Here is a 12,670-nt window from a genome sequence, read left to right on the forward strand (position 1 = left end):
CAGGCAGGTGTGGGGGTCCCCACCAGGCAGGGATGGAGCGCTCCTCTGGACGACACCAGCCATGGGCAGCTGTGTCCGGCCAGGTGGCAGGGCTGGGCACGGCCCTGTGCTGGAGGAGGAGAGGTCGGTGGGGATTGGGTCCCAACCCGTCTCTGGGTGACACCTGCCCCCCACCCCGACACTGTGAGCCTCTCCTCTTGGGGTATTCTCTCCTTGGTGCCTGGGATTCCTGAATCTCCAGAATCCTGGAGAGGTTGCTGATTAAATACGAGACAAGGAAAAAAGGAGCAGCAAGCAGGATTTATGAATGACAATGAGGACATTTTGTTGCAAGCAGATTGGGAGCGGGAAGAAGGGACGTAGGGGACCGTGGTGGGAGGGGAGACGCTCCTGGGGTCCCAGGGCTCCAGGAGGGGGGGCGCCCAGGGCCCTAAGAACACGCTGAGGGCTTCACTGTCTTCGTCACGGTGCTCCCCTCGTGCGTGACCTCGCAGCTGTAGCTGCTTTTAGGTTTCCACTCGCTGCCCGTCAGGGTCAGGTAGCTGCTGGCCACGTACTTGCTGCTGCTCTGTTGGGAGGCCTGGCTGGTCACCACACCCCGGGTGACGGGGCTGCCGTCTGCCTTCCAGGCCACGGTCACGTTGCCCGGGTAGAAGTCGCTGATGAGACACACCAGGGTGGCCGTGTAGGTGCTGAGCTCCTCCGTGGAGGGTGGGAACAGGGTGACGGAAGGTGGGAACTTGGGCTGATCTGTGGGTGGTAGAGAGACGGAAGGTCATCATGGCAGCATCCCTGGCGGAGCCTCTGACCTCGGTAGACAGAGAAAAGTGACTTTCACGAGAGAGCAGAGGGTGGGACAGGCTGGGGAAGGGGTGAGAGCCGCTTACCTGGTATGGTGACCTTGGTCCCGCTGCCAAAGGTAAACCACGCTGAGGGACCCTCAGGCCAGACGCCACGCCAGCACCTAGGACCTGGCCCCCGGGGGCCGGGCCGGAGCGGGAACCTGCTGGGTGTGATGGACACCGGGCTGTGTCCTGTGGGAGTGGGTGTGGGTAGCCAGCCCTCCAGCACCCAGGGCACCCCTGGGTGATGCTACCTAAACATCTCGCCCTCTGCCGCCTCCTTCTCCTATGGTTATGGTTACCAAGGGTGGGAGAGGGGAGAGATCAATTGGAAAATTGGACTGGCACATACGCACTACAATATGTAAGACAGACTGCTAATAAGCACCCGCTGTATAGCACAGCGAGCCCTAGTCAATAGTCTGCAATGGCTTACAAAACACAGGTTCGATTCCTGGGTCGGGAAGATGCCCTGGAGAAGGAAATGGCAACCCAGTATTCTTGCCTGGAAAATCCCACGAACAGAGGAGCCTGGAGGGCTGCAGTCCACGGGGTTGCAAAGAGTCGGACGTGACTGAGCGTGGCACGGGATGGCTCATGTGGGGAAAAAATCTAAAAAAGTGTAGGCATATGTCTACGTGTGACTGATTCACTTTGCTGCTGCTGCTGCTCCTGCTGCTGAGTCGCTTCAGTCGTGTCCGACTCTGTGCGACCCCGTAGACAGCAGCCCATCAGGCTCCCCCGTCCCTGGGATCCTCCAGGCAAGAACACTGGAGTGGGTTGCCATTGCCTTCTCCCTGCTGTACAGCAGAAATGAGCAACTCGACTATACTCCAATAAAAAAAAATTTCAAAAGAAAATTGGTCCCCAAAAGGTTGCTAACGGTACAATTCCATTTCTAGAACTATCTGGAGGGGACAAAACTAGAAGAGAAGACCAAGTTAGTAGTTGCCAGCTCGTCTGTCCCGGCTTGGGAGGGAAGGAAGTGGGTGTGGCCAGGAAGGCCTCTGGGAATATTCTGTGCTTTACTGCATCCCGGTCGTACCCTGGCCATGATTTTTTATATTACGAGACATCACCGTTGGGGGAAACCAGATGAAGAGCACCTGGGACCCCCTGTATTATGTCTTAAGGCTGCATGTGAATCTACAAATATCCCCAAATAAAATGATAGAAAAAGAGATTACATACAGCATGATGACATCGATATCTGGAAAAGGCAAAACTATAGGATCAGAAAGAGACAGGGCTTTCCTGGCTGTCCAGTGGCTAAGACTCCAAGCTTCCACTGCAGGGGTCCCTGGTGGGGGGACTAGAGATACCACATGCTGCTCCGCATGGCAAATCAAAGAAAGAAATCAGTGGTTCTTCATGGTTGGAATAGAAAGAGGACTTGACTACACAAGAACCCAGAAAAATTTGGGGAGGGTGGTAGAAATGTTCTGTATCTTGATTGGGGTGGGGGTTACACAACTCTATGATTTTATTAGCACGGGTTCATTGGAAGGACTGATGTTGAAGCTGAAACTCCAATACTTTGGCCACCTGATTCAAAGGACTGACTTATCTGAAAACACCCTGATGCTGGGAAAGATTGAGGACAGGAGGAGAAGGGGACAACAGAGGATGAGATGGTTAGATAGCATCACCGACTCGATGGACATGGGTTTGGGTGGACTCCGGGAGTTGATGATGGACAGGGAGGCCTGGCGTGCTACGGTTCATGGGGTCGCAAAGAGTCAGACACGCCTGAGCAACTTTGACTTTCACATCTCACCCTCCCTTCTCATTGGACGTCTAGGTTGTCTCTACTTCTTCCCCAAGAACATACAGTACTCAGCCAAAGTTCTGATGCATCACCAAGATAAATTTCTTTTATTTTTTAACTTTATTTTTATTTTCTGGCCGTACCACATGGCATGTGGGATCTTAGTTCCCCGACCAGGGGTGGCACCCAGGCCCCCTGCGGTGGAAGTTCAGAGTCTTAACCCTGGACCACCCTGAAAAGTCCCAAGATACACGTGTAGAGGTGGAATTGCTTGATTAAGTAGAATGTACGTTTTTATGACTCTTGGTACGTGGTGTTGTTTGTTCCAGAAATTCAGTCTCCCGCTGACAGTCCCTGATGGTGTGTGTTGCTCTCCGTCAGCCCTCTGGCGTCGTCACTGTCAATCCACTTGCCCATTCCATAGGTCCGCGTGGACCGGGCCCTCCTCCGGTCGCCTTTCCACTGCCTCTTCTCCAGCCTCTAATCTGGCCTCACACCAGTTTTTGATCCGGAACTGTTTTCCCAAAACGCCAGCCTGACTCTGAGAGCCCCGCCCTTGAACCCCTCAGCCCCTCCCCCGGGTCCCAGGGTGACGGAGAGGGTGGTGTGCAGCCCACTCCGCCGGCTCTGGAAGCTCCCTGCAGGCCTGCGCCCCTCGCTGTCTGCCTCAGGGCCCCGCTCCCTTGGCCTGGAGCACCCCCATCCCAGGTCCCTGCCCTGGACCTGTGAGACCAGCTCAGGCAGCAGCCCACCCACCTACGGCCCCTAACCTGGCCACAGGGCTGCTCCACTCCTGGACGTGACCCCTCGGTTCAGACCGTCCCTCTCGGTGACCCTGAGTGGTCCGATGGCTGAATGGACACCCTCAGGGGACACCAGCCACCTGCAGGCCACCCCTTCTCCCCAGCCTTTCGCTGCGGCCACCCCTGCCTCTACGGGGCAGGCGTCAGGCTGTGAGGCTCTCATCCAGCTCGCACCCCTCACATTGCAGGGGGGAAAGTGAGGCCCGGAGGGGTGGACTTGTCAGCCCAGCCAGCACTGGGGAGAGGGGCGCGCACAGGGGCAAGAAGGTGGTTCACCAGCCTAGGGGAGCCCCGGGGACCCCAGGATGAGGGCAGTCACCGCCGAGACCTCCTGCCCCCGCCTCCCCGTGCTGTTCCGCTCGGAGGACCAGCGCCGGGCAGGGGAGAGACTACTCTTGGGTGCAAAAGGTAAGCGAGGCCAAAAAACTCAGCAATCCAGAAAAATGATGTTTTAATCCAAGAAAAACAATTAGTGCAAACAAGTCCACACCAGACAAAATGCCGATGCTTCTGACGAAGCCTCCATCTCCAGGCCCCACCCTCCGGCCGAGCCTCCCCGCTCTGCCGTCTGCCCTCACGGCGGCTCTGTCCTCACCCTCAGCGTCGGCAGCAGGGACCCCTGTGCACCCCCACGACTCCCCCGGCCCTTACCTGCCCCGCAGGCTCCACGGGCTCTTTCCTGATGGGGCTTCCATGCGGGGGGCTGTGCTCTGAGGCGCCGCCGTCGGGGGCAGCAGGCCGTGGGCGCCCACCGCCAGGCCCAGCAGGATGAGAGGCCAGGGCTGCCTGGGGACACCGCGCTGACCCCTAGGGGCCTCACGGGCCCCCTGGCCTGGCCTGGGCCTCATGTGCCCCCAGGGCCAAGGGCACCTTGGGCAGACGCGCTGGTGTGGGCTCCTCCTAGGAGGGGTCGAAAGTGCCCCGCTTCCCCTTGCTGGCAGGGGCTGTCCGGGTGCGCCCCGTCCCGTGGGGCCCGTCCTCTGCCTTGGCCTTCTGTCCCTGCCCCCAGCACCACCCCCTCCCCCAGGGCCCAGGGCCAGTACTCTGGGGGGCCTCTCCTGGGGGGCCTCTGCCAGCTGCCCTGCTTGGTCGGAATCCAGGGCTCAACCGCCTCACGCCGCAGTCTCTGCCAGCCGCGCCCCAGGGACCTAGGGGACACAGCTGCTCCCGCCCTCGTTCCCAAGGGCGCCCTGGGCGTCTCCTGAGGGGGTCGGGAGGGCGGCGAGGCCGCGGCTGAGGTGGGGGTGGGGAGGGCCCAGGTTACAGGCCGGCTGCAGGGCAGGGAACCGTGGTTTCATCACAAAACTGGGCACCTCCTGGGTGACACCCCTCTCCCCCATGGGTCACACATACACACACGGGTCTCACACACACACAGAAACACACACACACACAGAAACACAGACACATATACACACACATCCATGGGTCTTGCACACACACACACACATCCGTGCATCTCTCTCTCACACACACATCCATGGGTCTCGCACACACACACACACACACACACATCCGTGCGTCTCTCACACACACCCTCATAGTAAACATAATAAGAGCAGCCGTCACCTCCAGCCTCCCCCAGAACGCCCTCCTCTTCCCACACTGATGCTCTGTCTCCCTTAAACACGAGCTCCGCATCCCCTCCCCAGGCGCTGTGAACCAACCTTCTTGGGCTTTCAGGGTCTATGATTTTGACTCCTCTAGGGACCAGGTATTCCTGCCTGGGAAATTCCATGGACAGAGGAGCCTGGCGGGCTACAGTCCAGGGTGTGCCAAAGAGTTGGACACGACAGGGTGCACATGCGCACGCACACAGACACACACAGACACACACACACAGACACACACAAACACACACACACAGACACACACGCAGACACACACACACAGACACACACACACACAGACACACACAGACACACACAGACATACATGCAGACATACACGCAGACACACACACACACAGACACACACAAACACACACACACAGACACACACACGGAGACAGACACACACAGACACACACAGACACACACACACAGACACAACACAGACACACACACACACACAGACACACACAGACACACACACACAGACACATACACACACAGAGACACACACAGACATACACGCAGACACACACACAGACACACACACAGACAGACACACACAAACACACACACAGACACACATACAGACACACACACACATACACACACACAGACACACAGACACAGACACACAGACACAGACACACACAGACACACACGCAGACACACGCAGACACACACGCAGACACACACGCAGACACACACACACACGCAGAGACACATGCAGACACACGCACACAGGACCTTGTATGAGTGGACTCACACGGAATCCATCCAGCAGAGCGCTGTGTGAGCTGAGCAGCGCTCCACCCGCAGCGCGGATAGATGGCTGCTGTTATTACACGCATTACCGTCATTCCTGCAGCTGGCCCATCGGGTGTGCCTTGGGGAGAACCATCAGCCATCAAGAGATGAATGCAGCCCTGATGCCATCGACTGCCACTTTTCAAAGTTTGCATCATGGAGGTTGTAGAACCAACGCAGTCGGGAGCAGCCAGCACCCTGCAACAGCGAGGCCGTGCGGGGCAGGCGGGGCCAGGGAGCGCCTACACTCAGGGCGGGTGGCGGGGTCGTGGGGTCCTGCCTCGGTCAGCCTAATGCATCAGTACGCTCTGGATGGTGACGGGAAATGGATTTCTTACAGGAGGTTTTGACAGGAGAACCTTTGGAGAATGTGGTTCTGATCCAGTGTTTGTAGGAGACGAAGCTCGTTGTCCCATCCACGCTTGCGCATCAAGTTCATGTTTGAAACTACTCTCTGCTTCAGGTCCCGATGGTTTGCCCATCGCCCTGACACTCTCCCCAGGGGCCCCCAAAGTGAATTTCGTGAAAGCCACACGCCCTCGTGGTCAGGCCTCCCCAGACATTCTGTCAGCACCTGCCCAGTGCAGTCACGGGATGCTGTGGCAGATAGACTGACTCCCCCAGGTAACCGGGAGTTCATGAAGGGGAGGTCAGGTCCACGGACCACGTGACTTCGCTTGGATCCCCGTGTTCCACACGCACTGACCAGGCGTCTGCGAGGGCCTGATACTGAATCGTGAGACCTCACAGTTCTTGGGTGGATGGGCCAGGCCCTGAACGGTGATGGGGTGGGGTCACCCTGACAGTCGCCATGCAGAGTGTGGGGGAGCCCCTGGGGGCCCCGACCCAGTCCAGCTTCTCCCCACTGTGGTGCCTGGCTCACTCCAGCTGGAACCTAAGCTCCTTGCACTTTGGGGGCTGGGTCTCCCCCGGGGTCCCAGGCGGAAGCTGGTCCCTCCCAGCCCCCAGGCAGGTGTGACACTCCCCCACTGCCCAGGGAAGTGGTGGTTCCCCCGGGGACAGCCCTAGGTCTTGGGGACAAGAAGGGGCTGTCCATCAATTCAGGGACCCCCAGCTACACCCGCCCCGCCCCGTGGCCTGTGCCTGGCTGCTGCTGCACACACCATGTATCCCGCCGTGGCCATGGTCAGAAGTCCGCATCTGGCTGGACCCCAGGGACCCTGGAGGGGTGAGTGACTGAGAAGCATCTTCAGAGCATCAGCTGCTGGACCACACGTGCAGCTTAAGTGGAAGTGTCCTAACAAGGGAGGCTGAGGCGGACGACAGGGGTGCCAGATGAGCTCCTCCTCGCGCGTGGAGCTGCCGGGAACCTGTGAAGATGCGGGTTCAGACTCAGCAGGTCTACGGCGGCCTGGACACGTGGCATTTTTCACAAGCCCCCAGGTGACGCTGGGCGCTGCCAGCCTGTGGGTGCCCGCACTGCGCCCTGCTGGTGCTTCCCCAGGACAGCTCTGAGGTCCGTGGACGTGATGCTGAACTCAAGCTGCTGCGTCTCTGGGCCTCTGGGTCGAGGACGTGCTGACGAGACGCCGGGAAGGACAGGAGGTGTCTGATCTGAGGGACTATTCCAGACCGCCCCCAGTTGGACAGCAGTCACTGGGAGTGGAGGGGTCAAGGTCGGCCCGTAAGGACCACCACCCTCCCAGCCCCACTTGCCTCTCTGCGGTCCACGCAGAGTCCAGCGGAGGAGAACCCGGGCGACTTCCAGCCCGGGCACCACCGTGCCTTGAGGGCGGCAAACAGAGCTTTAACTTTGTTTTTTAATGGCTTTCTTTCTTTTTCACTTTTGAGTGAGTGGTGTAAGGTGGGTTGTGTTTTCCTGAATTTCTCCTTAATTTTTCTTCTGCTGCCCGAAGTTGTGTCCGACTCTGCGGCCCCAGGGACTGTAGCCTAACAGGCTCCTGTGTCCGTGGGATTCTCCAGGCACAAACACTGGAGCAGGTTGCCATTTCCTTCTCCAGGGCATCTTATCAAGCTAGGGATTGAACCCAGGTCTCTTGCATTGTAGGAAGATTCTTTACCATCCGAGCCACTATACGTGTACACACACATATATATGTGTATATAACGGAATATTGCTCCGCCATGAAGAAGAATAAACTAATGCCATTCACAGCAACGCAGACGGACCGTCACGCTGAAGTAACTCAGACAAATACCATACTCCATCACTTCTACGTGGACTCGAGAAAAAGTGTGCCGACGGGCTTGTATACATAACAAAAACAGACTCACAGGCCTGAGAGCAGACCCATGGCTACCACAGGGGAAATGTGACCGGGGGAGAAGTTGAGAGTTTGGTGTTGACACATGCACATGGTTGTATATAGATGATTAATTGGGACCTACTGTATACGAAGCACAGAGAACTCCGCTCACTATTCTGTAAGAACCTAACTGGGACAGGAACTCGGAGAATGGACACGTGTGTGACTGAAGGTTTCGGCTGTACACCCGAAGCTGACCCAACACTGCGAGTCAGTTACACTCCAAAATAAATTAAAAATTAAATTAATAATAAAAGAGGTGAATGGCAAAACTAAAAATAAAGGAAAACCGACAATAGTGAAGATCCACACACCAACTCTTTATTTAAAAAAATCATCATCTTTTAGAGAACCAGCTGAAATGAAGGTGACTTGGCCCAAATGTTTTAAAGACAAAACTGAATGAGCTGTTTACGACGCACCACCGTGTCTCTGGTTAGGCACCGACTTGAAAGGCCTTCTGCTGCCCTAAGACAGAAAAACTTCCCACAATCGCAGTGGATTTAAACACCTCAGTATCTTATACCCATGAGCTCGTGATGGTGCTAACAAGGTGGGGGATGCTGGTACACTGACTTGGGATTTTCGATGACTGGTGAATAGAGGGGAAGATCAGACGTTTATCCTGCCTTTACTATAGGAAAGTCCCTGGGGCACCTCAATCATTGATGAGGGGACGTGTCCCTCCTAGTTTTGCTGGAATGAAAATGTCCTCATTTCACATCCTGTCGTGAACTGCGTGCACGTCACAAAAAGGCGGTGTAGAATGAGACGCCAGCCAGGCCCCTCCCTGCGCCGGAGGGCCTCTGAATGTTAACCCCACCCGGCCTCTTTGAGTGGGGTCACCTGCCCCAGCTCGAGGTGCCAAACCCCCGTCACAACCGCACGGCCTCGGTGTGCACGCAGAGCCCTTGCACTTCACACGGGCCTCGGTGTGCACGAAGAGCCCTTGCGCTTCACTGCGTCTGATAGGTAGGCTCCTTCCCACCAGACCCCTGGGTCCTCTCAGATCCCCTCCCCCGTGCCTCGATGTCCAACTCGGGCCAGGATGTCTGGGCCCTGGCCTTCAGTGCCACTGGTGGCGTGTCCCAGCTGGCTAGGTTCTGCATTTCTGAGTCGGACTTGGGAGCAGGATGATGGAGGAGCTGACAGGACTCCCTGCTCTCTGGGTTTCTTACTGTGACTCTGAATATCAGAATCACAGAGGATGGAAGCAAGAGAAGGGCTGGTTACAAGCAAGAGACAGAGCTCTTCGCGGACCACCTCGCTGGCCTCTGGAAACCGGGGCCTGGAGGTCCGTGACCAGAGGCAAAGGTCGGATGCAGGAAGAACTCTGCATTTCAGAGAGCGGAAGCCCAGTCAGTTCAGTCGCTCAGTCATGTCCAACTCTTGTGACCCCATGGACTGCAGCACACCAGGCTTCCCTGTCCATCACCAACTCCCAAAGCTTGTTCAAACTCATGTCCATCCAGTCAGTGAGGCCATCCAGCCATCTCATCCTCTGTCATCCCCTTCTCCTCCCGCCTTCAATCTTTCCCGGCCAAAGTATTGGAGCTTCAGCTTCAGCATCAGTCCTTCCCATGAATATTCAGGGATGATTTCCTTTAGGATGGACTGGTTGGATCTCCTTGCAGTCCAAGGGACTCTCAAGAGTTTTCTCCAACACCACAGTTCAAAGGTCTGATGCAGGAAGCAAAGCACTCAGGGGCAAAGGTCTGACGTGGGAAGAACTCAGTGCATTTCAGACAGTGGAAGCCCAGAGGAGGCTGGAAAGAGGCCTGAGCTGAGATAAATGGTTTTACAGGAAACTCAGGACACACACACACACACAGGGAAGGGCTGCCCCTGAGGGTCTTTTCAGTCTTGAGAAATGGACATTCTCAGTCCAGTTTGGAGTCAGGGGAGATGGTTCACCTGGCACCTCTCTGAATGGGAGACATGTCCACATGTGGTGTGGACGTGGATGTACAGGGTCCCTCTCTGCAGGGCACACGCGGACCCCGCACCTCGGGGCTCAGGGTGCAGATATGGGCCAGAGTAGCAGGACCCCACCGTTTCCCTTCACCCAACAAACCCACTGGTGAGGCCACATCCCTGCCCGTGCGGTCTTCTGGGGTCCTGAGGGGTTCGTACCCCGGAGTCCACAGGCACCGGTCTTGCTCACCCCACCGAGTGTGGTCTGGCTGCAACCTGGAGGCAGGAACGGGTGTTTCTCCAGAGCAGGGTCAGCAGAGCACGGCCCAAGCGCCACCACCAGCCCGGCCCTGTCTTGCTTCTGTAAAAGTTTAACAGGAAGCAGTCACACCTGTGCGTTCAGAGGGTCTGTGGCTGCTTCTGAGCTCTCAGGACAGAATTAAGAAGTTGCCACAAAGATCGTATGGCCCAGAAAACCAAAACTAGTTACTATCTGTGCCTTTTACAAAGAACACTTCCTCTCACCTGGCTCAGGGTGTCTCAGTTGGGGCGATTTTGCCAACTTGGGGACCTTTGGCGATGTCTGGGGACGCCTGTGGTTGTCATAACTACGGGCGGGAGGCCGTTTTGGGGGGGTGGAGGCCAGGGATGCCGCTGGACCCCCTGGAGTGCACAGGCCAGCCCCCCATGGCACAGAACCGTCTGGCCCAGCGGGGGACCGAGTCCACACCCATCCCTGGGCATCGCTCTCCTCCCCAGAGGGCCAGCAAAGGTGTTTTCTAAACTGCTTACTCCATGCCCACAATCAGGTACAACAGCAGGTTCTGTCCTTGGCAGGGGCACCTCCAAGGGGCCATGTCAGCCCCCCATCCCGGAAGACCCACAGCCCAGGGGCTCCGGCCAAGCAGACCATGGCCAGCCAGTCTCCTGGGACCTTCACCCTGGCTGGTTCTCAGGTGCGTTCCACTCATTCTGACTGTTCACAAAGCATCCTGGGCCTCCTCCGAACCAATTCAGACCACTCGGCAGAACAACTTCCCAAGATGCAAGCAGTTTTAATCCCCAAATCCAGCCTCCAAGGGGGTTCACAGGAGTGTCTTCTGGCCCTGGGCAGCCCACCGCCCAGCCTCCTCGTCCACACCCCCACCCCACCCCAGAGGGATGCGGCCTCCGGCCTTTAATGCAAGGGGAGTGTGGCCCGGGGGCCCGGGGAGCCCAGGGTGGCCAGCTCCCTTTCTGCCCTCTCTCTCTGTATCTTCCGCCTCCGCCCCATGACCGGGGTCCCCACAGCACAGAAATAGACAGCCTCGTCCTCGGCTTGCAGCTCAGCGATGCTCAAATACCCGGTGTTCTTGGCCAGGTCTTTGGAGCCGGAGAAGCGAGGGGGGACCTTGTGGCCCTGCCTCTTGTCGGAGGGGGAGAAATATCTCAGTAGGAATCTCGGGCGGTGGCCGGGCCTCTGCTGGTACCAGTAGATGCTGTGAAGGTTGACGTCGTGGTCGCTGCTCAGGGTGCAGGCCAGGCGGACGGTGGCTCCCAGGAACGAGGCCACGGAAGGCGGCTGACTCAGCACGGGCTGCGGGCTGCATCCTGGGGACACAGAGGCGTGTGGGCACCGGGGCAGAGCAGGGTGCGGGAAGGGCAAGGGAGCCGCCAGCTCCGGGGCTTCTCACCTGTGCAGTGGAGCAGGAGCCCCAGGAGGACGAGGGCCCAGGACATGGTGCGGTGGAGCAGAGTTCTGCCACCAGGGTCCTCGTGGAACAGGGCCAGTCCCCTCCTCTGCCCTCCTCGCCACCTCCCAGGGGTGGGGCCTTGGCACCCCTGGCTCCCGGTGGCCGTCCCAAACTTCCCTGGGTTTGCGATGCCGGTTGGGGGGAACGGCCGCGTGCTGGCTTTTGTGGCTCCTGCCTTAACCCAGGGGAAGTATTTAGGGAGGAAGCACCTGCCCGGGGCTCACAGCCCAGTGCCCAGGAGGCCAGGATGGAGTCCCCAGGGGGGTGACCTCCGCATCCCCCAAAGGAAGCTGAGCCCCACAGACTGAGGTTCTTGTGCACACTTCTGTGTGTGGTGAACCGGGAAGAGAGGACAGGTCCTCATGGTGGGAAACACCTGCTGGGTGCTGCAGGAAGTGTAGGGGCCCTGGGTGAGGGTCCGCTCTATCCCCTCGCATGCCCCTAACATGCCCCTAACGCCCCCTCCAGACCCAGCCCCTGTCCCCCTGGAGTGAACCCGGAGTGACTAGCAGCTCCTGAAAAGGAACCATCTGGGCGGGCTTTCAGGAGGGGGCAGAGGTGGCCTTACCTCCTTCAGCCCTGCCCCAGGCCTCTGCCCCTCGTCCTCACGGGGGTCTCCCCAGGGAGCGGGGGAGGAGGCATCTGTGGGCTTGGTGGTCCTGGGGGCCCAGTCCTGCCCCTGGGTCCTTAGGTCCATAAATGAGATGCTGTGCGCGGACCACGGTGTGTATAGTAAAGAATCAGCTGCTCCTCGTCCCTGGTTCCTGGGAGGCAGCCTCTAAATACAGCGCTTGTTTTTCGGGGGGCCCCTGAGGTTATACCAATGGGTGATTTGCGAAGGATGCTGGCCGTGAGGAAAGCCCCACCCAGCAATGGGAAGATGGGAGCTTTGAGCTGAGCTCCCA

At 58.0% G+C, this 12,670-nt stretch overlaps 1 pseudogene; it reads right to left on the bottom strand.

Annotated features, from left to right (window-relative positions):
- Positions 1-302: 302 nt before the first annotated feature.
- LOC133229174 (immunoglobulin lambda-1 light chain-like) lies at positions 303-11,751 on the bottom strand (annotated as a pseudogene).
- Positions 11,752-12,670: the final 919 nt, after the last annotated feature.

Source organism: Bos javanicus, chromosome 17 (genome assembly GCF_032452875.1).
Source record: "Bos javanicus breed banteng chromosome 17, ARS-OSU_banteng_1.0, whole genome shotgun sequence".
Classification (NCBI taxonomy): domain Eukaryota; kingdom Metazoa; phylum Chordata; class Mammalia; order Artiodactyla; family Bovidae; genus Bos; species Bos javanicus.